Here is a 26406-nt window from a genome sequence, read left to right on the forward strand (position 1 = left end):
CCTTTACCATGCAGCCTCTTGAATGATGCTCTTGTAAGCATTGAAGATGATGCTTCATATGTGTCTTAACTTCATTGTTAAACAGAGCTGAGATCTACCATTTGAAAGGTGATTTGCTAAAAAAAAAAAAACAAATACAAAAATGAAAGGTATTGAATCTGCTGCTTGTATGTGGTTAAACAATTGTAAAGTTACTACTCTCTGTATTAATATGAGCAGAAAGTGCAGTGACGAGACTAATAAAGTAAGCTTTTCTAAAGTAATTGATACAGAGAAGAAATCCTCCATTATAGTAAATTTTGTTCCAGTGACATATCTGAAATATAGTAAGTTTTTAGATAGGAATTCGCTGCCTGCCTTTTGTTAGTATATATAAGTTCATCAGAAATTACTCCAGCCCACAATACAACCTAATGCAAACAGTGGAGGGAGTGGACTTCAGGAACACTGATGACTAAGGTTGCATTGCAACTGAAGGACTGACAAATACCGTATTAAGACTTCATTATTAGTTCTGTAACTGTGGTCATGCACCAAGGCAATTTATGGCTTACCTCCACTGTTTGTACTCATTTATCCCGTTCCTACCAGGGTATTAAGATTTAAATGTCATCTATACTACTTCATGGGGTCACAAGATCTTACTCAAAAGATTGGTTTAAGGATGTGTTCCACCAGGAAATGGAATAGGAAATCTTGGGCTTACAGAGAGCACATGGATAAGATGACATACCATCCGTGTTTAAAATATGGATCACTTCTTATTTACAGCATTACAGCTGTGAAAAAAACAATTTTGATAGAGAGCATGCACTGTTTACTTTAAGGTACTATTTCTTCCTAACTGCCATGCTGTTTATTTTAGCTGGAGTTGGAGGTGTAGTAGTCTAAATATCTAGTCTACAGAACAAATACAACTAAATATACAAGGACAGTTTTATTCACTTATATTTGTTCCAATAGGGAAAAGGCTACCAGTATAATTTTTTGTGTAATAGAGATCAGTTTCCAGGGATATGCATAGACACGCAAAGCAATTAAACATGAATTCAGATACTTCCAAGGTTTATGGAAAGGGAGCAAGACAATAGAAAGACCTCATCTAAACACGGATTGTTGAAAGCTGCTGCTCTTTCAATCTTATATATATTACAGGGAAAGCTAGTGTAAATTCTGATTCCGAGCTTGCTCCAGGATACATGGCTTCTAGAGCAGGAAGACAAGCCTGACACCTCATGTAGGAGGATAGAGCATCTTTAAAATTAGCTGCAGTAGGAAGCAGAGGTGTTTGATAAAGCTTGTCATATTACACAAGAAAGGTTATGGAATTTGATCACAGGCTAAAGTGTTTATTATAGACTAGAACAGTGACTTCTTTACAGAAGCACCCAGCTACCTAGGAGCCCGAAGACTCACCTTCAAGCTTCACTGCTACACAGCCCTGGGTTAGCAGAGACATGCTTCATAAAGGAGAGGGGCAGAGTGGGCCATGACAGGGGAATGAGCCCCAAACAACAGAGGGGACAGAGTGGGGTGAGCAGTGGGCTATCAGGGGGAATGTGTTCAATGTGGTACAGAGACTTCTGTCCTCAGGGTATGTCTACATTCAGCATAAATGTGAATCTAAGGCACTTAGCTCGATTTTAAATCACAACTGTTCACACAGCAAATACCATTATTGCAATATGAGGGGGCATTATGGACAATATTTTTACTCCAACAACCTGAGTGGGATTAACAGAGAAGTTTGATTGTAAGCATTCAGGTTAATGGAAGTGTGGAAACAGCTTCGATTTAAACCTGTTTTACGGACCTCCAGAGTTCTACATGTATCCCACAATGCCCCACAGTTGTCCTTCCCAGCTGTTTTCAGCTCCGATGCTCTCCAGGTGCACAGGAAGCAGGTAACAGGAAGCATTTGAATAGTATCAGGAATTCCAATTAATTTGCTTTCTGACCAGCATGGATAGCACATCTCAGCCACCCATCACAACCAGCCATCATGAGTATTCAGGGTCCTTCTCTGGATTTGAGTTCTCATGGTTGCAAAAGAGCTTCATCATGGACTCATAACGAGATCTTGGATCTCATTTCTGTGTGAGGAGAAGAATTGGTAATGAGCAGGCTGTGAGTGTGCAAGCAAAACGTGACCATTTACAAGAAAATTTCATAGGGTATGATTGCTAAAGGGTACCGTCGTGACACTGAACAATGCTGGATGATAGTAAAGGAGCTCCAGCAGACATAAAGTCCGAGAAGCCTATGGGCAATCAGGGTCATCTCCCAAGATGTACTGATACTACAAGCACCTGGACAGAATTGTTTTGGGAATGACCCAATCAAGGTCCCTGAAGCTAACAGGGACTCTTCAGGAGACCATCCTGAGGACTCCGGTGTGAGCTGAGAGGGGGAGCAGGAACAAGACGCCAACGAAGAGGAGGCCGCTGACGTTCAGCTGGCACCCATGGAAGCTGATCCTGACAGTCTGGAGCTCTTCACACTGTACCTCAAGCCAGTACCCTCTTCATCAACACCTGAAGCTACAGTGTCCAGCAGTGGTGTTGAGTGAGGCTCTTCTAGTGAGTATATTTTGTAATGCTACAAGCAGGGTATGCATTTACTTTTGTGGAGTGCATTTTTTTAACACCACTACAAGCGGGCTGATACGCAGGTGTGTGCAGTGACTCAGTGCCCCCTTGTAGGAAGAGCTTGTTAATATTTCTGGGGATGGAGCACTTATCCTCTTTGGAGATCTCTATAAAGATCTCATCCAGGTTCTCTTTTTTTATTTTTTGCACAAGAATTTTGGGAGGCCTGACTTATTACGGCTTCCACGATACCACACCTTGTCATGCCAGGCAACCATTAAGTTATCTTTTAGTATGGTGCCATGCAGCATTTTGACAAATTTACCAGCCTTCTGCTCACACAGTATGAGCATATTTTCTTTTTCAGTCTCAGTTATTCTTAGGAAGCTGTTGTCTCTTTTTGCAACCTGTAAGCCTTGCCATACCACATGGCTGGTGGGCTCTCCATCTCCCCCCTGTGTGAGGCCGGTAGGGTCTCCTGGCCTTGTCCCCTTCCACTATGCTGCTGGCTTTTCCCCTGTACACGATTCATGAGGATCCACTGATTAAACGTTTTTTGTGCACTTTTCAGTTTTCAGGGAGTGACCCCCCCACCTTCCTCCAGCCTTCTATGTAGCCAGTAGGATTGAACCCTCCCTATGCCAGGTGGCTGCCAGGCTTTGCGGACCCTGCTCCTTTACACTGGCATTTCCAGCACAGGGCTTCCCAGCTTTAAATGGCTTTTTCCCTGTACATGATTGATGAGGAGACACCAAGAAAAGTGTTTTGTGAGCTTTTCAGTTTCCAGGGATGCCCCCTGACCACCCCCACCAAGCCCACAAAACCTTAACATGCCCTCAGTGAAACTGTCTGGATAAATAACTTCTTCTCTGCACAGGTTGCTACAGTGTCATCCTCATGAAGCCAAAAGTGGCCTTGGGAAAAAGTGTGATTATAAAAGAGAGCCATTCATTCTATGGGGTAATCACTTTGTGTCATTTAAAATATTATGTACATTTTGACCTTTGCTGTCTTCCACAGGCAGCTTACACAGGGGAGACTGGGTTACTATGATGAGGAAGAAGAAGAGATCCAACCAGGACCTCATCTTTCAACAACTAGAAAAAGCAGACAGGGAGCAATCCAGAGCCACTGATAACCAAAGGTGGACACAGCAGTGTCAATAAAGCATGCTCCAGTCATAGAGTCATAGAATCCTAGGGCTGGAAGGGACCTCAGGAGGTCATTGGTCCAGCCCCCTGCCTAAAGCAGGATCAACCCTAACTAGCAAGAACTCCTGACAGCTGTCAGGGAGCAAACTGAGATCCTGCATTCCATGCTGGAGCTGTAGAGGGATGCCTACCAACGCAGGAGTAATTATACTGATTCACACTCAGCACCATGTTGCCCAACCTCCTCTTGATATACCTCACCCCCCCGTTGTTAGGGTCCCCAAATGTGGGGGCAGGGAGAACAAGGACCGTGTCCTGCTCCACCACCATGACTTCTCCATGAGGTAAAAGGATCACATTCCACCACACGTGATCCTTTTCGCTTTTCCTAACTGCCCCTTAATCTTCCACCCTGTGATAAAAAAAAAAGGTTTTGCTTTTTGGTTTGAAAAATACAGTCTTGTTTATTGGTCCACAGGTGTGTGGTGAATGTGGAGGTGCTTTCAGAAAGGTCAAGCACACATCATTGTGGGGGGTGAGGGTGCTGAGAAGCAGCAGAGTCATCTGTTTTTCAAAGCCTCCTGATTGCTGTTGCTTTGCAAATGCCCTTGAGTCCAGCTGTGCATCAGACCCGCTTGTAGCATCTGCCTCAGTAACCCAGGCTGGCATGAAATTTTCCACCATCGATTTACAAATGTTATGCAGAATACAACACGCAGCAACCATGGTGGGGATGTTGTGTTGGGAATGGTCCAAACAGGTCAAAAGGCAAAAGAACCTGGCTTTTAAATGGCCAGAGGCACATTCCACCACCATTCTGCGCTTGCTCAGTTGATGTGCTCCTGGCTGCAGTCCAGGGTGCCCGTGTATGGCTTCATGAGCCAAGGGAGCAGAGAATAAACAGGGTCACCCAGTATCATAATGGGCATCTCCACATCACCAATCTTGATTTTTGTGGTCAGGGAAGAAAGTCCCATCCTGGAGCTTTCTGTACAGACCGGAATTTCTAAAGGTGTGCACCTCGTGAACCTTTCCCGACCAGCCCATGCAGATGTTGGTGAAATGATCTTTGTGATCTACCACAACCTGCAACACCATTGAAAAGTACCCCTTGCAGTTTATGTACTCAGAGGCCAGGTGGTCTGGGACCAGAATGGGGATATGAGTCCTGTCTATTGCCACACCGCAGTTAGGCAACCCCATGGCACCAAAGCCATCTACTATGTGCTGCACATTTTCCAGAGTCATGGTCTTCTTCATCAGATGGTCACAGATTGCATAGGCTACCTTCATCACCACAGCTCTCACAGTGGCTCTGCCCACCCCAAATTGACTGCCTGCTGACCGGTAGCCACTGGGCTTTGCAAACTTCCAAAGAGCAATGGCCACTTGCTTGTGAACTGTTAAAGCAGGTCTCATTGTAATAGTGCTGCGCTTCAGGGCAGGGTACAGAAGGTCACAAAGTTCATTTGGCCTTGTGCATGTGGAAGTTCTGCAGCCACTAATGGGCATCCCATACCTCTAAAATGATGTGGTCCCACCAGCATGTGCTGGTTTCACATCTCAAGAAACAGTGCTCCACTGTAAGCAATGCATCCAGGGCAGCCAGTAACTCTGCATGCCTGTTCTCCAGTTCTGCCATATCATCATCCAATACATCTGCAGCTATAATATTGTCCCACTCACTTTCTACAATAAAATCGTCCATGACAGAGTGGGTAGTGGACATTAAGCACTGTGAAACAGCTGTAAGTTCTTCTGTATTCATGATAGCACTGTGCAGCAGCCAGAGCCAGGGGAAGACTTCCTTAAAAAGTGCCTGAAAAATGGCATGAAATTCCTTTGACCAGCCCTTTGGTTTCCAGTGGGGGTGGGGGGCTGGGGGATTGCACTCTGGGATGATAACGCCTTCAGGCACCCCCAAGCACTAACCCCCACTGGACTGTGTGGCTGGCCCTTGCCCCACTTGCTCTCCCCGCCCCCCCCAGTGCCATTTGCCTGCCAGGCCAGCCCCCCCAGCCTACCATACCACATGGACACAGAGTTGTGCAGGACATATAGTAGGCAAGGCTGAGAAACTTACTTTCTGCAATTCACATCTCTATAGAGCAGCTCTCTCCCCCACTTCCACAGGTACCATGGGGGTGGCGGGTTAGACCACGCAACTCCACACCATGTGGCTAGGCCCCTTCCCACCATGCCACATGATGGCAGTGCAGCCCAGACCATGCTTTAGCTAGCAGCATGTCCTGGCCTGTGTAGGCTGCAGGGTTCTGTTTGCAGGGGCTCACCAAGCACTTGTGGGGGCTCTTTGCTATCTGGGCAGCAGATATTTTATGGGGCTGGATGGCCCCTCATAGGCAACACGAGCTGGGGGAGGTTGGCATAAACCTGGTGAAGGGACCATGTCAACTGGTCCCTCAGCACTTGTCTTCCCCCCTCACTCCCCTGGACCATAAGCCAGCCCCGGCAGTCAATGATATTTGGGGCTTCCACACCCACCTTATTATACCTAAAGTGACCAGCTCTCTGTTTTGGTCCAAAAGTACCTTAGCAGAGGTTCTTCTGGGAACATCTTTTACTGAAGATACATTCTTTCAATAGTTCTTTTTGTTTATATTATTTTCTCTCTTATGTAAACACTTTGCCAGTGGGCCTAATTTGACAGTCTCGGTAACATGTCTACACTTCAGCTACTTCACCATACTGCCCAGGTGTGGTTTCAAGGCAGGGGAGAAGAGTAGGTGAGCGACCAGTTGACACGACTCATTCACCTGGGTGATCCCAGAGCACATACTCATAATGGCATGTAGCTATAACAGTTCCCTGGTGCACTAGTTGGCTGATTAGGCAAAAGTCATACTTAAAGGGAATACTGCCCATTAGTTCAAATGGAAAGTGTTCTTTTAATGGGGTAAAACAGCTGAGCGACCAGTTTACATGGGTCAGTCACCTTGTGAAGCCAGCCTATTTGGTTAGCTTTCGCCTGGGACGCCTTACTTTTCCTTTTTTCCTTATGAAGAAAATGGCCGTTTGCTTTCCATGGGCGGGGAATGAGGGTGATGCAATGTGGAAAGATGACCTGACTTACCCACAACCACTTGCAGGGCATTCTTTTCCCATACAGTACCAGCAAAAACAAAAACAAAAAAAACCAACAACCCAGAATGCTATGGGGCTGAGGCAAGTGGGGGCTAGGTTTACACAATGCACTGCTGCAACAGTCAATCTTTGTCGATATAGTGTGGCAGCACTAACTCAACTTTGTGGGGACTTTATGGGGAGGTGAGGGTATGCAAATTCAAATTTATAAAATCCCAGCATTACAAATTCAAATTTAATAAACTTTAATTAATCTCATAGTGTAGACCTAGCCCTAGTTGCTAATTTCTCCATAAAATGGATAAAGCTAATATGTCTGCTGAGCCCCTCACATGAGTCAGCAGCCTTTGGTACCTGTGATATTCGCAACATAGCCTTTGCTGGAGTGATTTTGTTCTTTCCTCTCCAAATGTCAAAGCAAAACTCCTTCTGATTTCAATGGGAACAGCATTTGGCTCCAACCAAATACCAGCTTTCCTGAAGCCCAAGGGTGTGCATCGGGGGGGTGGGGGGAGGCACACCTCCCAAAGGGGATGTGACACTTTGTCTTGGGAGAACCAGCGCACCGCCCCTCCCAAACAGCTGTTTCTATGGAGGCGACGTGAGGCCTGGGATGGAGGTGAGGTGCAGATGGGAACCTGGGGATTGGGTATGGGGGCTGAGAGTTTGAGTTTGCTTGAAGGAGGTGGTTGTCACCTGGGGCTGGGTACTGGGTTGCAGGATCCAGGAAGTGGCATGGGAACAGGAGAGTTGTTTGACCTAGAGGAGGGGTGTAGAAGCAGGTGCAGGAGATGGGCGTATAGTGCCAGAAGCAAGCGCTGGCTGGGAGGTGCTTATGTAAGGCTGGCTTCCCTGCCTCCCAGCAGCTCCAGACCATTGGTTGTTCTATGTGGCAATCTGTGTTGTTGGAGCTTGTGCTGCCCTGCTCTCCTGCTCCCAGCAAAATCTCTTGGTTCCCATTGGTGGGTTTCCAGACAATAGGAGCCGAGAGATTCTGTTGAGGGTGGAGGCAGTGCATAAAAACAGCCTGCAGGAGCTGAGAGATTTGTGTGCAGGCAGAGGCAGCACCAAAAGCTCTCTCCACTCCCCAGCCACACAGGCCAGCTGCGGGCTGGAATAAAAGGCTCCCCTGGGCTGTACCTTGCCTGACACTGGCCTCAACAATAGAAGGACCTAAGGCTATAGCAATATTAGCCTAATGGTTAACCTGGCCCTGGCAGCTGAAGGGTCAGAGCTGGGTTCACCATACAAGCAGGCCAGCACCTGGCCAGGCCTGTCAGGCAAGTGGGTCAGTCACTCAGGGGCTAGCCTTGGCTTCAACCCCTGACTGACCACAGGGCTTAGCAGCACCTTGTCACTTCCAGCATACTTTGCACTGCCATGGTCTGTGTGCCAACTGCCATGCATGCTGGGAGACTGGCACTGGCACTGGCACCTACATGTGCATGAGGCTGGCATCCACCAGGGAGGGGGCCAGTCCTGAAGCAGACTCTACCATGCTGCAGGCAGAGCCTTGGCAGAGGCAGGGCAACGCTGAAGTAAGGGGTAGAACTGACACAACTAGCGGAGCTCGAGCCATGGCAGTGGTAGCAGAAAGAGGTGAGAGCCGGGCAGGTATAAAGATCCCACCGCAGCTGATGGGGGAAGGGAAGAGTGCTGTGCCACGGGACTGCGGTGGTGTTGGGTGACTAGCCCCTTCCAGATGATTGATGTATCACGTGAACTTTCCCCAGGGCCATGCCAGGCACTTGCACCGGGCACAGTCTCTCTCCCCAGACCCTGGCTGAGAGCCTGGATATGCGCCGTGTGGAGTGCGTGGGGAGCCTGGTGCTTCAGGGTCAGGCGCACCCTGCCCACTGCTTTGTTCTCAGGGCACGTTCCTGCAGCGGGTGTTATGGGCACCCTGCTCCCTCCCTCGCTGAATCGGGGACTGTGCACTATGGAGCCCCAGTCCTGCAGCCAACTGTTTGGCTGGGTGCTGCACAAGCACACCGCGGCTTGTTATTTCCCTCCTGCTCAGCATAGCTTGGGACCCTGAGGTGGCCACAACACCTGCAACCATCACCCTGCACTGCAGAACTCCTACAAGCTGCTTCTGCACAGCACAGGGTTAACCCTACCCTGTACTGCTCTTTTCATGGTGCATTAACTCACTGCACTGTCCCAGTGTCCTGTGGAAGTGGACTGTGCTGTACCTAGCACAGTGACAGGTGATGAGCACTGGACAAGATGTATGCTGGTTAATGTTATACAGTTGGTAACCCCATAACACTAACCCTGGCAGCTATGGCATTGTTGACTATATACTTGCTAATAAATGTGAATTTCTCGTAACACAGAGGTAACCATGTTAATCTGTACTCAAACAAAACAAAGCAGCAGAAATATAGCACTTTAAAGACTAACCAAATGATTTACTCAGTGATGAGCTTTCATGGGAGAGGCCCACTTCTTCAGATCAGAAATTGATCTGATGAAGTGAGTCTGTCCCATGAAAGCTCATCAGCGAATAAATCGTTTTGTTAGTCTTTAAAGTGCTACATTTCTGCTGCTGTGAATTTCTAGTGCAGTCATAGTGTATGCAGGTGCTACATGTAAGAAACAAAGTATTATGAGAAACTCTAATGGCATCGGGAATTGGTGTTCATGTGTATATAATCACACATGGGTAAAAGCAGTTTGCTTCCTCACATAGTTCCCTTTACAGCTTTTTCGCACTTTGAATAGTTTGTATTTCATACATTGAATATGTTTAGACTCCACCTCTCTGTTTGTGGCCTGCTGATCTTCTGCTGAAGAGGCAGACAGAGATATGGCTCAGTTTGAGTGGATGAGGGGTGAGTAGGTCTATAACAGCAGGAAGGAGGCAACATGACTTCCAAACCATCACTGAGGTAGGGGCTCAACCACCTCCATCCCCTATGCCTGTCACTGAATCCACCAAACTCAAGTCAAGTTGTTGTGAGAGGGCTGCTGCCCAGGAGTTCATCCACTTCAAAGGGCATGCTGAATCGTGAACCACTCACCAGGGCGCTGAAGCACAGACTACTGTTGCTCCCCACATCTCTGAAATGGCAGCTCATAAAGTGAGAGACTCCCAAACTACACCACAATCTGCCTGTTTCTGCCATGGCATGCTGGCAGCTATAACTCTCTTATTAATTCCGCTGATGGGTAGCTTAAGGATTTGTGGTGAAAATTAGAGCTGCCTGAGGTAGATTCATAAAGTTGTAGTCACTACTTAAATTTTAAGATATTTTGAAACACATTTAAACATACTGTGAATACTAAATAAATTTCTATATATTAGATTACATCGACCCATGTGTCAGGTCTAGCATACTCTAAAATAAATATGATGTGTGTAACACCACAGATATTTACTGCACAAGTCTAGAGAGAATTCCCAGCCCCAGAGAGATGGTCTGCACAAGCCAACCTTTACCTTTGCGTAGAGACCAGCTGAAATTAATTGGTCCTGGCACAGGCATTTGGATCCCCACTTATACAGTTCCAATTGTTGGATCAGATCTTAAGACAAGAATAGAAAAAATCAACACAGGGATATGAAATGGTGTCTCACAATTATTAGTTAGTGTTAGTAGTTATAGCTGTATGTTTAAAATAACATTTTTAATTATTAGCAGATCAAGTTGACACCAGTCTATTTTTAATAACAAACTTTCAGTTAGTTTTGAAATCTAAATACATTACAGGATGTGTGCATATAAAAGTCACAAGAATGGCACCAACTTTGTCAACATGTTGTGTAACATAGACAATAACAAAGTTTGTTTACTCTGAAGCTTATTACAGGTTCCTAGTGCTTTTCTTCAACTGCTTCTTGACTTTTGGCTCTTATTTCTGCTTTGATATTCCCAGTGTCCTGCAGGAGCAGTTTCAAGGGGTAAGAGACGACGTAAAGAGGAAAGATAACTTTTGCAGTGCCAGCTTTACTGCAGTCAAAGGGGAGAATGAAAAGCAGAGATTCTCAGTCACAAAGAGGGAATTTAAAAACAAAACAAAAACATTCTAATCCAGACAACCAAGAGCCCGAGATGTTGTGTTGTGAAGAAGTCTAGTGCCCATGATATACACTAGGAAAGATGGATTCCCTTGTGTCCAGACTGTGAGAAGTGGACAAACCATGAGAGTAATATGCAGAAAGCAAATGCAAGCAGTTGGAGGAACAAGTATTGCTTGATTTTTCAGGCTAATTCCTTTTCCAGGCTCAGTATGGGTTGATATTGATATATTTGCAAGATCATCGGTGTTTATGGTGCTTTACAAATAAGTCTCTTCTGTAGATTTTATCATCTAAACTGGAATGAAAAAAGAGGTGTTAATTAAAATTCACATAAATCAATTAAAACAAGCCATTGTTGTGACTTCACATGGGTTTTTGATTAAACTGAGAAGTAAAACAAAGAATGCTGCTAAATGACATACGTAAAGCCCTGCTATTAGGAAATAGGTAGGTTCTGCTGTCATCTCTTGTAATCTCTTGTAAATTGCTACAGCTCCTTTGTCAGTCAGAACTTTTTAATTACATTCGTATCCTCAAGATGGATATATTATACATTCAATCCCCCTGAAAATCTTCAAATTCACTCTTTCACCCTGGGAAATGGATGGTGGAGGTCCACTCTAGAAATGAAGTCAAAACCAGGTTTTTGTACCTATTGAGTTCCTCCATCAGTAAATAAATAATTTTAAAAAGGTTGGATGATTATTGTATAATCCAAATTAGACCTCTCTTACTGTTGGAACACAAACTCTTTATGTTGACTTCTTATGCAGAACCTAACCTGCCCCAATGGAACCCAGCATAATGGCACATTGGCCTGCATTGAAGGTCTGGGGATGACTCCTGCACAGTATAATCTGCTGTACGCAATCTACGCCTGGACGTGAGTCACCTTTCTTTTGCTCAGGGGAGGCAACATGTGCACTGGCCTTAGGCTGTGCAGATAGTAAAACCAAATGTTTGCGGTTTTCTCCCTAGGAATGCACTGGTGGTGATTTTGGCTGGATTCCTGACTGATAAACTGGGAAATCGCTGTGAGTCCCAAGTATTTAATTACAGATGATCTTTCTTCTTGCAGAGAAGTGACCTCTCCAGCTGTTCCTTCAATGGAAAGAGGACAGGGTGCTCTTGTGTGCTTTATGGTACCAAGACCTGAGTTGCCTTTTCAGTAAGGTCCTGAGGCATGAGGCAGTGGGATCAACAAAACAAGAGCAAACAAAAACAGGTACTTCTTGTGGTGTGGAGACAAGATGAGTCTTTAAAGGGCTCTTCAATAGGATTAGGCGCATCCAGGATCTCTGCTATAAGAGTTTGCAGTTATCCCTTTGGCCTGATGCCCAGTTATGGGATCATTAGAATTTAGTGTGACACACAACAGAAGAGTAAACGTTTTATCTTCTGACACACAATAAAAGGAAAGACAGGCATGTTCAGATCTGGCAGTGATCCTTTATCTCTAGAACCTTCCTTTCTTAAAGTGACTGCTAAGTTTCTGTTCTTCTCTCTACACTGCCTTCTCTTTGGTGTTTCCTGCCATGGAACCAAGCTCCACACCACATTAAAGAATGTAAACATGGCCAACCCCTGTGGGATTGGTCAGCATTCTTGACTCTCTTTTTCCATATGAGGATGTTGACATAGAGGTGAAGTTACCTGGCCAACTTCCAAGAGTCCATTGCAGAGCTTGAGTAGGACTCAGAAGTATGCAGCTTATAGTTTTGTGGTTGAGCCATTAACATTCCTCTGCCTTGGTTTCTGCACATCTAAGTCATGATACTATTTCTCTCCTCTGCAAAGTGACCTGAGATCCTTCAGTGAAAAGCACTGTATTGTGGTAAAATAATATGTCTCAGAGCCAATTTGATGGGAGAACCAAGGATTTATCTGTCCTGGGATGAAAATGCAGAGCACCTCTCAAATTTTCCTATTGCACATTCATTCTCTGTGTTCTGGTGCATTGGTTTCAATGTGTCCCTGTGCTTTTTCTGTCTCCCTCCCTAGTTGGCGTCTTTCTTTTCTCTTTCCTGACTGTCTTTGGATTGCCCATATTCGCGCTGGGCTCTCACTTCAAGGGAACACCATACCTTCTGCCTCTGATGCTGACAGGACGGTTGCTGTTTGGATCTGGAAATGGATCACTTACCAGTAAGGAATCTGAGACCATCACTCCTGCTTAGACCCCAACAATGGGAGGATAAATGGGATTTTTGTCCCTGGGTATTTATTCTGCAGTCAGACCTTCATCTGCTCTGCATATCAGGAACCAGTTCTTTGCCCCCTCCTGGGATGTAGCAGCTGCAATACCAGTGCTACAGCCTGACTTCTCAGAAGCCACTTGAGCTCCCTGTCTGGCAGCAATTGTAACAATTGTCCCAAAAGGATGTTAAACTGACACACTGTATCTCTAGCTCACATATCTGAGTCTTTGACACTGATTGCATCTGGCCCTTGGAGTATGGACTGGAAAGTGCCCCTGGTTTGTGCACGTAATGCTCTGGGTTTGGCTTCCACGCCTCTTAATATAGCCCTTTCTCCTCTGTTTCCAACCCCTTCAAGTTGTGCAGAGTTGCATCACTGCCTTCTGGTTCAAGGAGAAGGAACTAGCGTTGGCATTTGGACTGACACTGTCCTTCTCCTGGGTTGGGCGTATCCTCAACTTCTTCTTCACCCAGCAGTTTTAGATTCACTTTGGTATCCAGTGGACACTCTGGGGAGGTGAGATTTTCTTCTGACTTCTGCTTCACCAGCTTCTAGACCAACATGAAGCAGACAAGTGCTTAGTCCAACTGGTAAAGAATATACATAGGTAAGGGTACATCTACATTAGGAAATTAGTTTTACTCTAAGGTCAACTTTTTTTTTTTTAACATCCAATTTTGTAAAGTCGAGCATGTGTGTGCACATTGGTGCAGAATGTTGATGGAATGAGTCCCCATGAGGGTAGGCAGTTTCAACTTTGTCAGCAATGCACTGTGGGTACCTATCCCATAGTTTCTGCTGTTTCCCTTGCATTGTGGGTTAAACTTCTTGTCTCTGACATGACAAAGTTGCCACAGGTGTTTCTGGGTATGTGTTGTCAGCTTCACATTGTCTGCTTCTTTCCTTCCTCTCCCCTTGGAAAGCAATAGCAAAAAGTGTTTTCATGCCCTTTTTCAATGGGTGCTTATGCAGATACCATTGGAAGGCTAGCATGGACCCTGTCCAGCTTCAAACTCTTGCAGCCAGTATTGTGAGCACCTCACATATTGTGCTGTGGTATATGCAGAGCCTAAGCTGAGCAATGAAGACTCTGAGGAGGACACAAGTAAACATGAATGTGAAACACTGGCAAGGAGGAATGGGGAGATTTTGGCTGCACTAATTGCTTTGTACACCGTGGAATGCCAATTCTGGTGCCACGAAACAAGTTCAGACTGTTGGGGACCATATCGTTCTGCAAGTATGGGATGATCAGCAGTGGCTTCAAAACTTCCTCATGCATAAGACTACTTTCATGGAACTTTCGAAATTGCTTTCCTGCACCCTGAATATCAAAATGAGACCTGTTGTGACAGTTCAGAAGTGAGTGGCTTCTATGGAAGCTTGTGACACTAGTGGGCAATCAATTCAGAGGGGGCAAATCTACAGCATGGGCTGCTTTCACTCAGGTAGCCAAAACCATCAATACCCTTCTGCTATGAAAGACAGTGACTCTGGGAAACGTGCAAGACATAGTGGATGATTTTGCCACGATCGGGTTCCTTATCTGCAGCGGGGTGAAAGCGGGGTAAGAGACAGAATGCACAGCACTGTCTGTGCACCAGACCACTTCTCCTCACAGTACACAAACTGCAAGGGGCACTTCTTCATGGTGTTCCAGGTGCTGGTGGATCACAAGGGCCATTTCACCGACATCAGTGTGGGATGGTTGTGAAAGGTGCATGATGCATTCATGGATTTTTTAGGAACTCTGGTCTGCTCACATAGCTGCAGAATGGATTTCTTCCCAGACTAGAAAATCACCATTGGAGATGTCAACTCCTGGAAGATCCAGCTTACCCCTTGCTCCCTTGGCTCATGAAGCCATATACAGGCAGCCTTGACCACAGCATGGAGTAGTTCAACTGCAGGCTGAACAAGTGGAGAAAGGTAGTAGAATGTATATTTGCCCATTTAAAAGCCAGATTTAGGAGCCTCCTGACTCAATTAGACCTCATCGAATGCAACATTCCTCTCATGCTGGCAGCCTGCTGTGTGCTCCATAACTTGTGAGAGTAAGGTGGGGTAGAAAATATCATATCAGGCTGGAGGGCAAAGGTAGTTCACCTGGCCACTAATTATGAGCAGCCAGACACTAGGGCAATAAAGAGCACAGCGAGGGGCATTGCTAATCAGGGAGGCTTTGGTCATTCATAAAGCTGTTTTTCAGACAGTGACATAACAATTATGTCTGTTGCTCATAAGAAGGTACCCCCTGTATGAGGTGTGCTGCACTATAAATTCTGTAAACCCAGCCCCACCCCCTTGTGCAATACAAGCAATAAAGACAGTTTTTGCAAGCTTAGTTTGTATTCAGGGGACAGTAAAGAAGTTCATGGCAGGGGCTTCTGCAGTGGGTAAACAAGGCATGGGGTGAATGTCAGCCTTCTGCTCTGAGAAGTTTCCCTGGGAGTGGAATGTAAAACTGCCCTGGACTCTCAGCTGACATTCTGGGGTGCTGACGGGAGGGGGTAGGGAACATAGTGAGGCAGGCCTGTGGGTCATCATGGGCTGCAGTTTCCCAGATGCTAGAATCTCAGTGAGAAGGTAGTGCAGCTAGAGGAGCAGCCTGGGTCACCAGACCTGGGTTGTGCTCAGCTCCCCTACAGTCTCTCTGGCTGGTTCTACACATTCCACTTTCTCCAAAAGTGGTATGCTAATAAACGGCCGGAAATATGCTAACAAGGCATGGATGTAAATTTCTGATGCCTCATTAGCATGTCTCATGATTTGGCATCCGGAAGACACTCTTCCAGACTCCAAAATGGCATGTTTCAAATACGTCTTTTGGTAGATTAATACCAGGCTTGTTTCCGAACAAGAATGGTTCACTGCCTTCAGTGTCATTGATTACCTGGGTCTACTTAAGTAAATCTGTAGGGACAGCATTTTACTGCCCCAGAGCTACAAAGAAGTTCAGCTCGCCTCAAAATAATTCTTACCACTTAAAAGCAAGCAACCAAAATCCAGGTGAGCAGGGGAGGTTCCAAATAAATTAGTCTCACAAAGCTGCTGAGCTGTGGCCAGATGCCCCACAATGGATTTTAAAAGCATAGAGTTTATACTATTTTTATGCTCCATTATGCATGAAGGAAGCTTGAGAGCCTTGTTTCCTGTGGTCGTGATATTGGGACCTGTCTTCTCTGCTTTTATTAGAGATCTCCTTGGAGTGTCAGAGAACCAGAGTAGGAGATTTCTGGGCCCTTAATCAATGGGTTGAAGTTGTTAAATAGTGATCTTTCCCTCCCATTGTTTTGAGTGAATGTATTTAAAAAATTTACATCCCTCCCACTGTTTGTGTTTCAGGGTTGAGAATTTTTTTGTCCCTGTTCCTCCCCATTGGCCCCCCCACTCCCTTGAGCCAACTGGGAAAACAGGATTCACTCTTCCAGAAATTTCTAAGATGCACGCTCCCCTTCCCATGCTCCCAAACTTTCAGGCCTCCTTTTATCTATCATTAAGCAATTTGTTTTTGTCTCCCTCAATTTTATGTTTAGCAAATTTATCCGGGATAAGTATAGTAGCTACAGTCAGCAGGCAGCCGCTTACATTGCTGGAGCAGTGTACGACAGTTCCCTTTTTCTTTGTGCAGCAATTGGCCTATTAATCGTGAGTACCCATTACGTAGCAAGATATCCACTACATGGTGGATTGTCTATTGATGTACCAAGACGTAGTACAAATAATATTTTTGCGTCTCTGACAAATTGGGTGTAAGAGGGAGCCTGTTTAACATCAGACCTCTGGAGGTGGGTCATCAATAATGGTTAACAGTGTAAAACCTCTGAAAACCTTGATTCTTCATTAGGTCAGGTGTGAAATGAATTTTATCTCTGATCCCTGGTTCCTGTTATAGAATTGCCAAACAAATAGATGAATTTTTGTGAGATACCCAAGGTAAAACAATAAGGAAGGTGTTGCAGGTCAGGCTTGAGGTGAGTGGGTCAGAAAAATAATTCCCCTGGCCAGGGTAAGGTTACTGTTATGGATCTATGGGGCATTTTCAATTTGAACTCTTGCATACAGTACTTTTTAAATTATTTAACATATGTTTTTTAATTAAATAGATTCTAGAAAGTTTTCAAGAGAATAGAACTAGTTTGATCTCAAAGGTATAGGAAGAGGAGGAACTGGGTAAGTTATCCTCCTGCAGGCCACTAAAAATAGGTTGTGTTTGGCTGAAGTGATTTACAAAAAATTCAGGAAAAACACTGATGCCTACATTTAAGATTTGTAGTAGAAAGAAGCATTTTATTTCTTCTCTGGGTTGTGAGGAAAATATAGCAATTTTAGATAATTTAATTAAAGGAGGGGAAATGGACAGGAGTTAGCTATTGTTTTTATAGATTTGGTGAACACATTTGACTCAATAGTACCAATATTACGGCAGGCCTTAAGTGGTTTGGGATTAATGAGGAATTTATAGCTATGGTTGGGGATCTTCATAGTAATTATGTCACTAGGGTGTGGATAGGTGATAAGCACACTGTGTCTAATACCATGAGGAATGGGGTCAAACCAGGTGACCTCTTATCTCCAGTACTATTTAATATAGCCACTGATCCTTTGATGATTAAGTTGGAGACTGAAGACTTGAGGTTTGAAGTTCAAGGGTAAAGGACTACGGCGTTGGCTTTTGCCAATAACGAGGGTATTTTTAGTGGGACATATCAAGGGATGGTTAGAACCTTGAGATTTTAGATTGTTTCTACCAGAATACTAGTTTGAAGGTAAATGTTAGAAAAAACAAAAGGATTTCACATAATGGCTAAAAGACTTATGTTGTTAATCCAAAAGATAACTGCAAACTGGATAAAGAGAAGATAAACTATGTGCATCTAGGACAGTTTGAACATTTGTTCAGTGCAGAGACCCTTGAACATGTGTGGGTGACCTATCAATTAAGGGGAAATTGACTGAATGGTGTGATAAAAGATGTGAAGCACCTTTGAAACCTGCCCCCAAACTAATGGTTTTATGGATGTATAGTTTACTCAGACTGTTCTTTAATTTGCTTCTAATGATACCTCCTTTTTACATTTTCGATTATTTGGATGTTAAGATTGTTAAGATCTTACATCTCATGCAGTGTACCACTGATAAGTTATTTTGCTAAAGGGCAAGATGGGGAACTTGCAATAACTACAGTTAGTAGTCAAATCCCAAATATACTAATTTGAAAGTGGATAAGGTATACAGTTTCATGAAATGATTGTTATAGCTATATAACTAGATGACGTATATAGGTTCACTTACACACGGACACATGCAGAGTAAAAAAAAAAGTTGATAAGATTATGACATAGTGTAGTTACCCTGAACTCAAAAGAAGTGGAGGGTAGTGGATTTTACAGATAGTGTACCTTAAAATGCCAGGGAATTGAGATTAAGTATTTTAAAAATGACCCATAAGAACATAAGAATGGCCATACTGGGTCAGACCAAAGGTCCATCCAGCCCAGCATCCCATCTGCCGACGGTGGCCAATGCCAGGTGCCCCAAAGAAGAGAACAGAAGACAATGATCAAGTGATTTATCTCCTGCCATCCATCTCCTGCCCTTGTTCTGAAGGCTAGGGCACCATACTTTACCCCTGGCTAATAGCCATTTATGGACCTAACCTGCAAAAATTTATCAAGCTCTTTTTTAAACCCTAATAGAGTCCTGGCCTTCACAGCCTCCTCTGGCAAGGAGTTCCGCAGGTTGACTGTGTGCTGTGTGAAGAAAAATTTCCTTTTATTAGTTTTGAACCTACTACCCATCAATTTCATTTGGTGTCCCCTAGTTCTTGTATTATGGGAAAAGGTAAATAATTTTTCTATATTCACTTTCTCCACACCATTCATGATTTTATATACCTCTATCATATCGCCCCTCAATCGCCTCTTTTCCAAACTGAAAAGTCCCAGTCTCTCTAGCCTCTCCCCATATGGGACCCGTTCCAAGCCCCTAATCATCTTAGTCGCCCTTTTCTGAACCTTTTCTAATGCCAATATATCTTTTTTGAGGTGAGGAGACCACATCTGCACGCAGTACTCAAGATGTGGGCGTACCATAGTTTTATATAGGGGAAGTATGATATCTTTTGTCTTATTATCGATCCCTTTTTTAACAATTCCTAACATCCTATTTGCCTTACTAACTGCCACTGCACACTGCGTGGATGTCTTCAGAGAACTATCCACTATAACTCCAAGATCCCTTTCCTGATCTGTTGTAGCTAAATTTGACCCCATCATGTAGTACGTGTAATTTGGGTTATTTTTTCCAACATGTTACCTTATACTTACCCACATTAAATTTCATTTGCCATTTTGCTGCCCAATCACTCAGTTTGCTGAGATCTTTTTGTAGTTCTTCACAATCTGTTTTGGTTTTGACTGTCCTGAACAACTTGGTGTCATCTGCAACCTTTGCCACCTCACTGCTTACCTCATTTTCTAGATCATTGATGAAAAAGTTGAACAGGATTGGTCCCAGGACTGACCCCTGGGGAACACCACTAGTTACCCTCCTCCATTGTGAAAATTTACCATTTATTCCCACCCTTTGTTTTCTGTCTTTTAACCAATTCCCGATCCATGAAAGGATCTTTCCTCCTATCCCATGACCACCTAATTTACATAAAAGCCTTTGGTGTGGGACCGTGTCAAAGGCTTTCTGGAAATCTAGGTATATTATGTCCACTGGGTGCCCCTTGTCCGCATGTTTATTTACCCCTTCAAAGAATTCTAATAGATTAGTTAGACACGACTTCCCTCTGCAGAAACCATGCTGACTTTTGCCCAACAATTCGTGCTCTTCTACGTGCCTTGCAATTTTATTCTTTACTAGTGTTTCTACTAATTTGCCTGGTACTGATGTTAAACTTATCGGTCTATAATTGCCAGGGTCTCCTCTAGAGCCTTTTTTAAATATTGGCGTTATATTGGCCGTCTTCCAGTCATTTGGTACCAAAGTGGATTTAAAGGATAGGTTACAAACCACTGTTAATAACTCTGCAATTTCACATTTGAGTTCTTTCAGAACCCTTGGGTGAATACCGTCTGGTCCTGGAGACTTGTTACTATTCAGCTTATCAATTAACTCCAAAACCTCCTCTAATGTCACTTCAATCTGAGTGAGTTCCTCAGATTTGTCACCTAAAAAGGCTGGCTCAGATTTAGGAACCTCTGTAACATCCTCAGCCGTGAAGACTGAAGCAAAGAAATCATTTAATCGCTCCGCAATGGCACTGTCTTCCTTGATCGCTCCTTTTATATCTTTATCGTCCAAGGGCCCCACTGCTTTTTTAGCGGGCTTCCTGCTTCTAATGTATTTAAAAAACATTTTACTATCGTTTTTTGAATTTTTGGCTAGCTGTTCCTCAAAATCTTTTTTGGCTTTTCTTACTACATTATGACACTTAATTTGGGAGTGTTTATGTTCCTTTCTATTTTCCTCACTAGGATTTGACTTCCACTTTTTAAAAGCTACCCTTTTCTCTCTCACTGCCTTTTTAACATGGCTGTTTAGCCATGGTGGTTCTTTGTTAGGTCTCTTACTGTGTTTTTTTATTTGGGGTACACATTTAAGTTGGGCCTCTAGTATGGTGTCTTTAAACAGTTTCCATGCAGCTTCCAGGGATTTTAGTTTAATTACTCTACCTTTTAGTTTCTGTTTAACTAGCTTCCCCATTTTAGTGTAATTCCCCTTTTTGAAATTAAATGCCAGAGTGTTTGACCGCTGCGGTGTTCTTCCCAACACAGGAATATTAAATGTTATTATATTGTGGTCACTATTTCCAAGCGGTCCAGTAACAGTTACCTCTTGGACCAGATCCTGCATTCCAGTCAAGACTAGATCGAGAATTGACTCTCCCCTTGTGGGTTCCTGTACTAGCTGCTCCAAGAAAGAAGCAGTCATTTAAGGCATCAAGAAATTTAATCTCTGAATCCCGTCCTGAGGTGACATGCACCCAATCAATATGAGGATAATTGAAATCTCCTATTATTACTGTGTTTTTTATTTTGATAGCCTCTCTAATCTCCCTTAACATTTCAGCATCACTATCACTGTCCTGGTTAGGTGGTCAGTAATATATTCCTAATGCCATATTCATATTAGAGGAATGAATTGTTATCCATAATGATTCTATGGAACATTTTGATTCCTTTAGGATTTTTGCTTCATTTGATGCTATATTATCCTTCACATATAGTACCACTCCGCCACCCGCACGACCTGTTCTGTCTTTCCGATATAATTTATATCCCGGTATGATAGTGTCCCACTGATTGTCCTCATTCCACCATGTTTCTGAGATGCCTATTATGTCAACTTCCTCCTTTGATATGAGGTACTCCAGTTCACCCATCTTATTAGACAGACTCCTAGCATTAGTGTAAAAGCACTAGTGTAAAAGACCCCATTAGTATTTCTTTTTTTGACTGGACTCTGTATGACTAAACCCTCTTCCTTTATTGCTGCAGTACAATTAAGAGCTAATGTTTTCCCTACCAGAGAGACCCTGCCTAGAGGGAGAAGTTAAATGCAGGCTCTGTGTAGATAGTGGGGGAAGGTTAGGGAAACAATCCTGCATATATGCAGGGAATGTTTTAAAATGAAAGATGCTTGGATGAAAAGACATAGTAGGTAGTAGCTCTGGTTATTGATATAATAGGTAAGTTAGGATGGAAAGCAATAGTGGAATCATATTTAAGGAATAAAGATGGCTACCTGCATAAGCCAGATGTTTTTCTTAGAGGAGAAACTGCAGTCACAGTGGATGTTACTGTTTGATGGGAAGACAATTCTGAGAGGCTGGAGAAGGCCCACAGGAAAAATTGGACCTATTACTCCAATTTGGAGAAGGATATTAAAGAACTAACTGGAAGTAGAAATGTTCACTTTTTTGACCTTGTAATTTGATCTCCAGGCAAATGGCACCAAGGTAATGAGTCATTAAGGCTCCCTGGATTTGAGAAAGATATGAATTTTAAGGAAAATATATGTAGACTTATGCTGTATGCCATGACCAACATGATGGCCATGTTCAGTGACTAGTGATGCAGGAGCTTCAGTCCAAGTATCATATTGTATTTCTATTATACACGTTTCTCCATATTTTAGCCTAGTGTTTTTTTACATAATGGATTATTGGTTCTTAATACATCTAGGTCCATAGTTACATTTTAACCTGTCCTTTTATACATGAAGGTTTTAATATATTTAATAAATACTTAATTTGAATTATTACCATTATTTTAAATTATGGATTGAACATGACTGCCACCTGGCCACAGAGAGTAACCAGGAAGGGTGGGTATTACCATTTACCAGCATGCATTGCTCAGCTGTGCACATGGAGAAGGTGCACACTGGAGCCCCATGGGGTGTGGTGGGGCCTCAAAGTAAATTACCTTGTTTCTCCTTCATCAGGATTACGTAGGCCTGAGAGGTGTGTTTACAGTTGGCTGTGCTGTGCTGACTCTACTGGCGTTTGCTCTCTTGGCATTTACATTTGTTCCTCCACTTGTATCTACCATCTGTCTGGGGCTCTCTTACTCCTTTGCTGCTGTAAGTATGTAAAAGCCACTGCATGTAAAAATCACTTCTTTCCAGGCACTGGTATTTTATACCACCCAAGGGCTCACCCTTGGGCATGCGTCACAGCTGCATTCTGAGGGCTTTGGACTACAGCCAACACCCTCATCTAACCCTAAACAGCTCAAGGAACCCATTGATGTGGTCTGTGGGAAGAAGCGTCAGTTAAGCAAGTGCTGTCCTTTCATGACACTTTTGAGCTGGATCCCTCTGGAGCACCTGGCACGGCCAGCCGGCAGACAGGATACTGGGCTGGATGGACCTTTGGTCTGACCCATCCCTGAAAGCCATCTATCTAAACTCTTCTTAAATATCTCCAGTGATGGAGCTTCTACTACTTCCCTTGGCAATTCATTCCAGTGTTTGACCACCCTGACAGTTAGGAACTTTTTCCTAATGTCCAACCTGAACCTCCCCTGCTGCAATTTAAGTCCACTGCCTCTTGTTCTATCCTCAGAGGCAAGGAAGAACAAGTTCCCTCCTTCTGCCTTATGACACCCTTTTAGATACCTGAAAACTGCTATCATGTCCCCCCTCAATCTTCTCTTTTCCAAACTAAACAAGCCCAATTCTTTCAGCCTTTCTTCATAGGTCATGTTCTCTAGACCGTTGATCATTCTCGTTGCTCTCCTCTGGACCCTCTCCAATTTCTCCACATCCTTCCTGAACTGCAGTGCCCAGAACTGGACATAATACTCCAGCTGAGGCCTAACCAGCACAGAGTAGAGCGGGAGAATGACTTCTCATGTTTTGTTCACAACACACCTGTTAATGCATCCTAGAATCATATTTGCTTTTTTTGCAACAGCATCACACTGTTGACTGATATTTAGCTTGTGGTCCACTATAACCCCATGATCCCTTTCTGCTGTACTCATTCCTAGGCAGTCCTTTCCCATTCTGTATGTGTGACACTTATTGTTCCTTCCCAAGTGGACCACTTTGCATTTGTCCTTATTAAACTTCATCCTGTTTACCTCAGCCCATTTCTCCAGTTTATCCAGATCCTTTTGAATTATGACCCTATCCTCCACAGAAGTTGCAACCCCTCCCAGCTTGGTATCATCTGCAAACTTAATAAGTGTACTTTCTATGTCAATATCTAAATTGTTAATGAAGATACTGAACAGAACCGGTCCTAAAACAGACCCCTGTGGAACCCCACTACTTATACTTTTCCAGCAGGATTGAAAACCATTAAGAACTACTCTCTGGGTACGGTTATCGAACCAGCTGTTCACCCACCTTATAGTAGCCCCATCTAAGTTGTATTTGCGTAGTTTATTGATAAGTATATTATGTGAGACCATGTCAAATGCTTTACTGAAGTTTAGATATACCACATCCACTGCTTCTCCCTTATCCACAAGGCTCATTATTCTATCAAAGAAAGCTATTAGATTGGTTTGACATGATCTGTTCTTTGCAAACCCATGCTGGCTGTTCCCTGTCACCTTACCACCTTCCCATTGCTTGCAGATGATTTCTTTAATTACCTGCTCCATTATCTTTCCTGGCACAGAAGTTAAACTGACTGGCCTGTAGTTTCCCAGGATATTCTTGTTTCCCTTTTTATAAATGGGTACTATATTTGCCCTTTTCCAGTCTTCTGGAATCTCTCCCATCTCCCATGATTTTCCAAAAATGATTGCTAAAGTCTCAGATACCTCTTCTATCAGCTCCTTGAAGATTCTAGGATGCATTTCATCAGGCCCTGGTGATTTGCAGACATCTAATTTTACTAAGTACATTTTAATTTGTTCTTTTCTTATTTCAACTTCTAAACCTACCCCTTTTTCACTAACATTCTCTACGTCAGGCATTCCTTCAGATTTCTCAGTGAAGACTGAAACCAAGAAATCATTAAACATCTCTTCCATTTCCAAATTCCCTGTTACTGTTTCTCCCTCGTCACTGACCAATAACCCTACCCTCTCCTTGGTCTTCCTCTTGTTACCAATGTATTTGTAAAAAGCCTTCTTGTTTCCCTTTATTCTTGTAGCTAGTTTGAGCCCATTTTGTGCCTTAGCCTTTCTAATCTTGCTCCTGCATGCTCATGTTGTTTGCCTATATTCGTCCTTTGTAATTTGTCCTAGTTTCCATTTCTTATACGATTCCTTTTTTAGTTTGAGATCATGCAAAATCTCTTGGTTAAGCCAAGGCAGTCTTTTGTCATGTTTTCTATCTTTCCTATGCCGCAGGATAGCTTGCTTTTGGGCCCCTTAATAATGTCCCTTTGAAAAACTGCCAACTCTCCTCAGCTGTTTTTCCCCTCAGTTTAGCTTCCCATGGGACCTTACCTACCAGCTGTCTGAGTTTACCAAAATCTGCTTTCCTGAAATCCATTATCTCTATTGTACTGTTTTCCCTTCTACCCTTCCTTAGAATTGTGAACTCTATGATTTCATGATCACTTTCACCCAAGCATCCTTCCACTTTCAAATTCTCAATAATTTCCTCCCTATTTAACAACATTAAATCTAGAACAGCTTCCCCCCGGTAGCTTTTTCAACCTATGGCTGTTCTTATGTTCTTACAATTACATTAAAAGTGCATCTACACTAGCCAGCTACTTTGAAGTAGCCAGCACAACGTCGAAATAGCATGCGTTGTATTTACATGTGCCATGTGCTATCTCGACGTTAAAATCGACGTTAGGTGGTGAGACATCGAAATTGCTGTAGCGCCCTACTTTGACATTCACGGTCAAATTAGGGTGTGTGTAGACGATCCGTGGCCTGCTACATTGAAAGAGCAGGGTCCTCCATGGCGGCCATCAGCTGAAGGGTTGAGAGACACTCTGTTCAGCCCCTGCGGGGCTCTATGGTCACTGTGTGCAGCAACCCTTAACCCAGGGCTTCTGGCTGCTGCTGCTGCAGCTGGGGGGTCCATGCTGCGTGCACAGGGTCTGCAACTGGTTGTCGGCTCTGTGGATTTCATGCTGTGCAGGGCAACTGTGTCTGGGAGCGGCCCTTTAAAGGAGCGGTTTGGGGCTTTGCTGGCCCCTTATTTCAACAGGGAGCACTTATGTGTATGGACGCTCCACATTTCCTTCCAGGGCGGTGCCTTTTGATGTTCCCCATCACTACTTTGAGGTGGAATGTCGACAGCACCAGCCCTGGACGACATGTAGATGATACATGTCGAAGTAGCCTATTTCGATGTCCTTACTTTGAAATAGGCTACTTCAACGTAGTGTGCTAGTGTAAATGTAGCCTAAATGTGTGAGGGAATGCTTATGTCTTCCCTTTCCAACTACTCCAGTCAGAGTCAAACATCTCAGTGAGGAGCTGGGAACTGATGTAGGTGGATATTCTGGATCTTGCTCAATAAGTGTTATGAAAGGACAGCATTTGCTTAACTGATGCTGTTTCCCACAGACCAGGTTCTTATGCTCTTCTAGCCTGAAAGTTGTGTCTTCGTCAGAGGAAGATGTAAACCCCTCTGTAAGGCACCCCAGATGTGCAATGAGGCCAATCAGCTAATGGCCTAAAGCTGGGGCTTGAACTGTTAGAATCTTATAGAGCAGGGTGGCCAAGTAGTTAGGGACTAAGCCACATGGACAGCATGCAAAGAGCCACATATTACATATGTTTATCCACCTAGATAAAAATAATACAATACATGTCTCAATGTCCTTGCCCTCTCCCAGAGCCAGGCACCCCAGTCCCCCCACTTTAATACAATGCAACCACCCCTTCTCCAGACCCAGGCA

At 43.9% G+C, this 26406-nt stretch overlaps 1 long non-coding RNA gene across 2 annotated transcripts in view; it reads right to left on the reverse strand.

Annotated features, from left to right (window-relative positions):
* Position 1: 1 nt before the first annotated feature.
* LOC142021882 (uncharacterized) overlaps positions 2 to 26406 on the reverse strand; it is a 32793-nt gene continuing 6388 nt past the window's right edge. Inside the window, exons 3-5 of one of the 2 annotated variants that reach the window (XR_012647805.1) lie at positions 10641 to 10797; positions 10287 to 10372; positions 2 to 116 (exon numbers count right to left, since the gene is read on the reverse strand). This is a non-coding gene — a long non-coding RNA (uncharacterized LOC142021882). Of the gene's footprint in view, positions 117 to 10286; positions 10373 to 10640; positions 10865 to 26406 lie in introns of those variants that run through there. The other variant, XR_012647804.1, reaches the window with a different exon arrangement.

The sequence above is a fragment of the Carettochelys insculpta genome, chromosome 16 (genome assembly GCF_033958435.1).
Source record: "Carettochelys insculpta isolate YL-2023 chromosome 16, ASM3395843v1, whole genome shotgun sequence".
Classification (NCBI taxonomy): Eukaryota; Metazoa; Chordata; order Testudines; family Carettochelyidae; genus Carettochelys; species Carettochelys insculpta.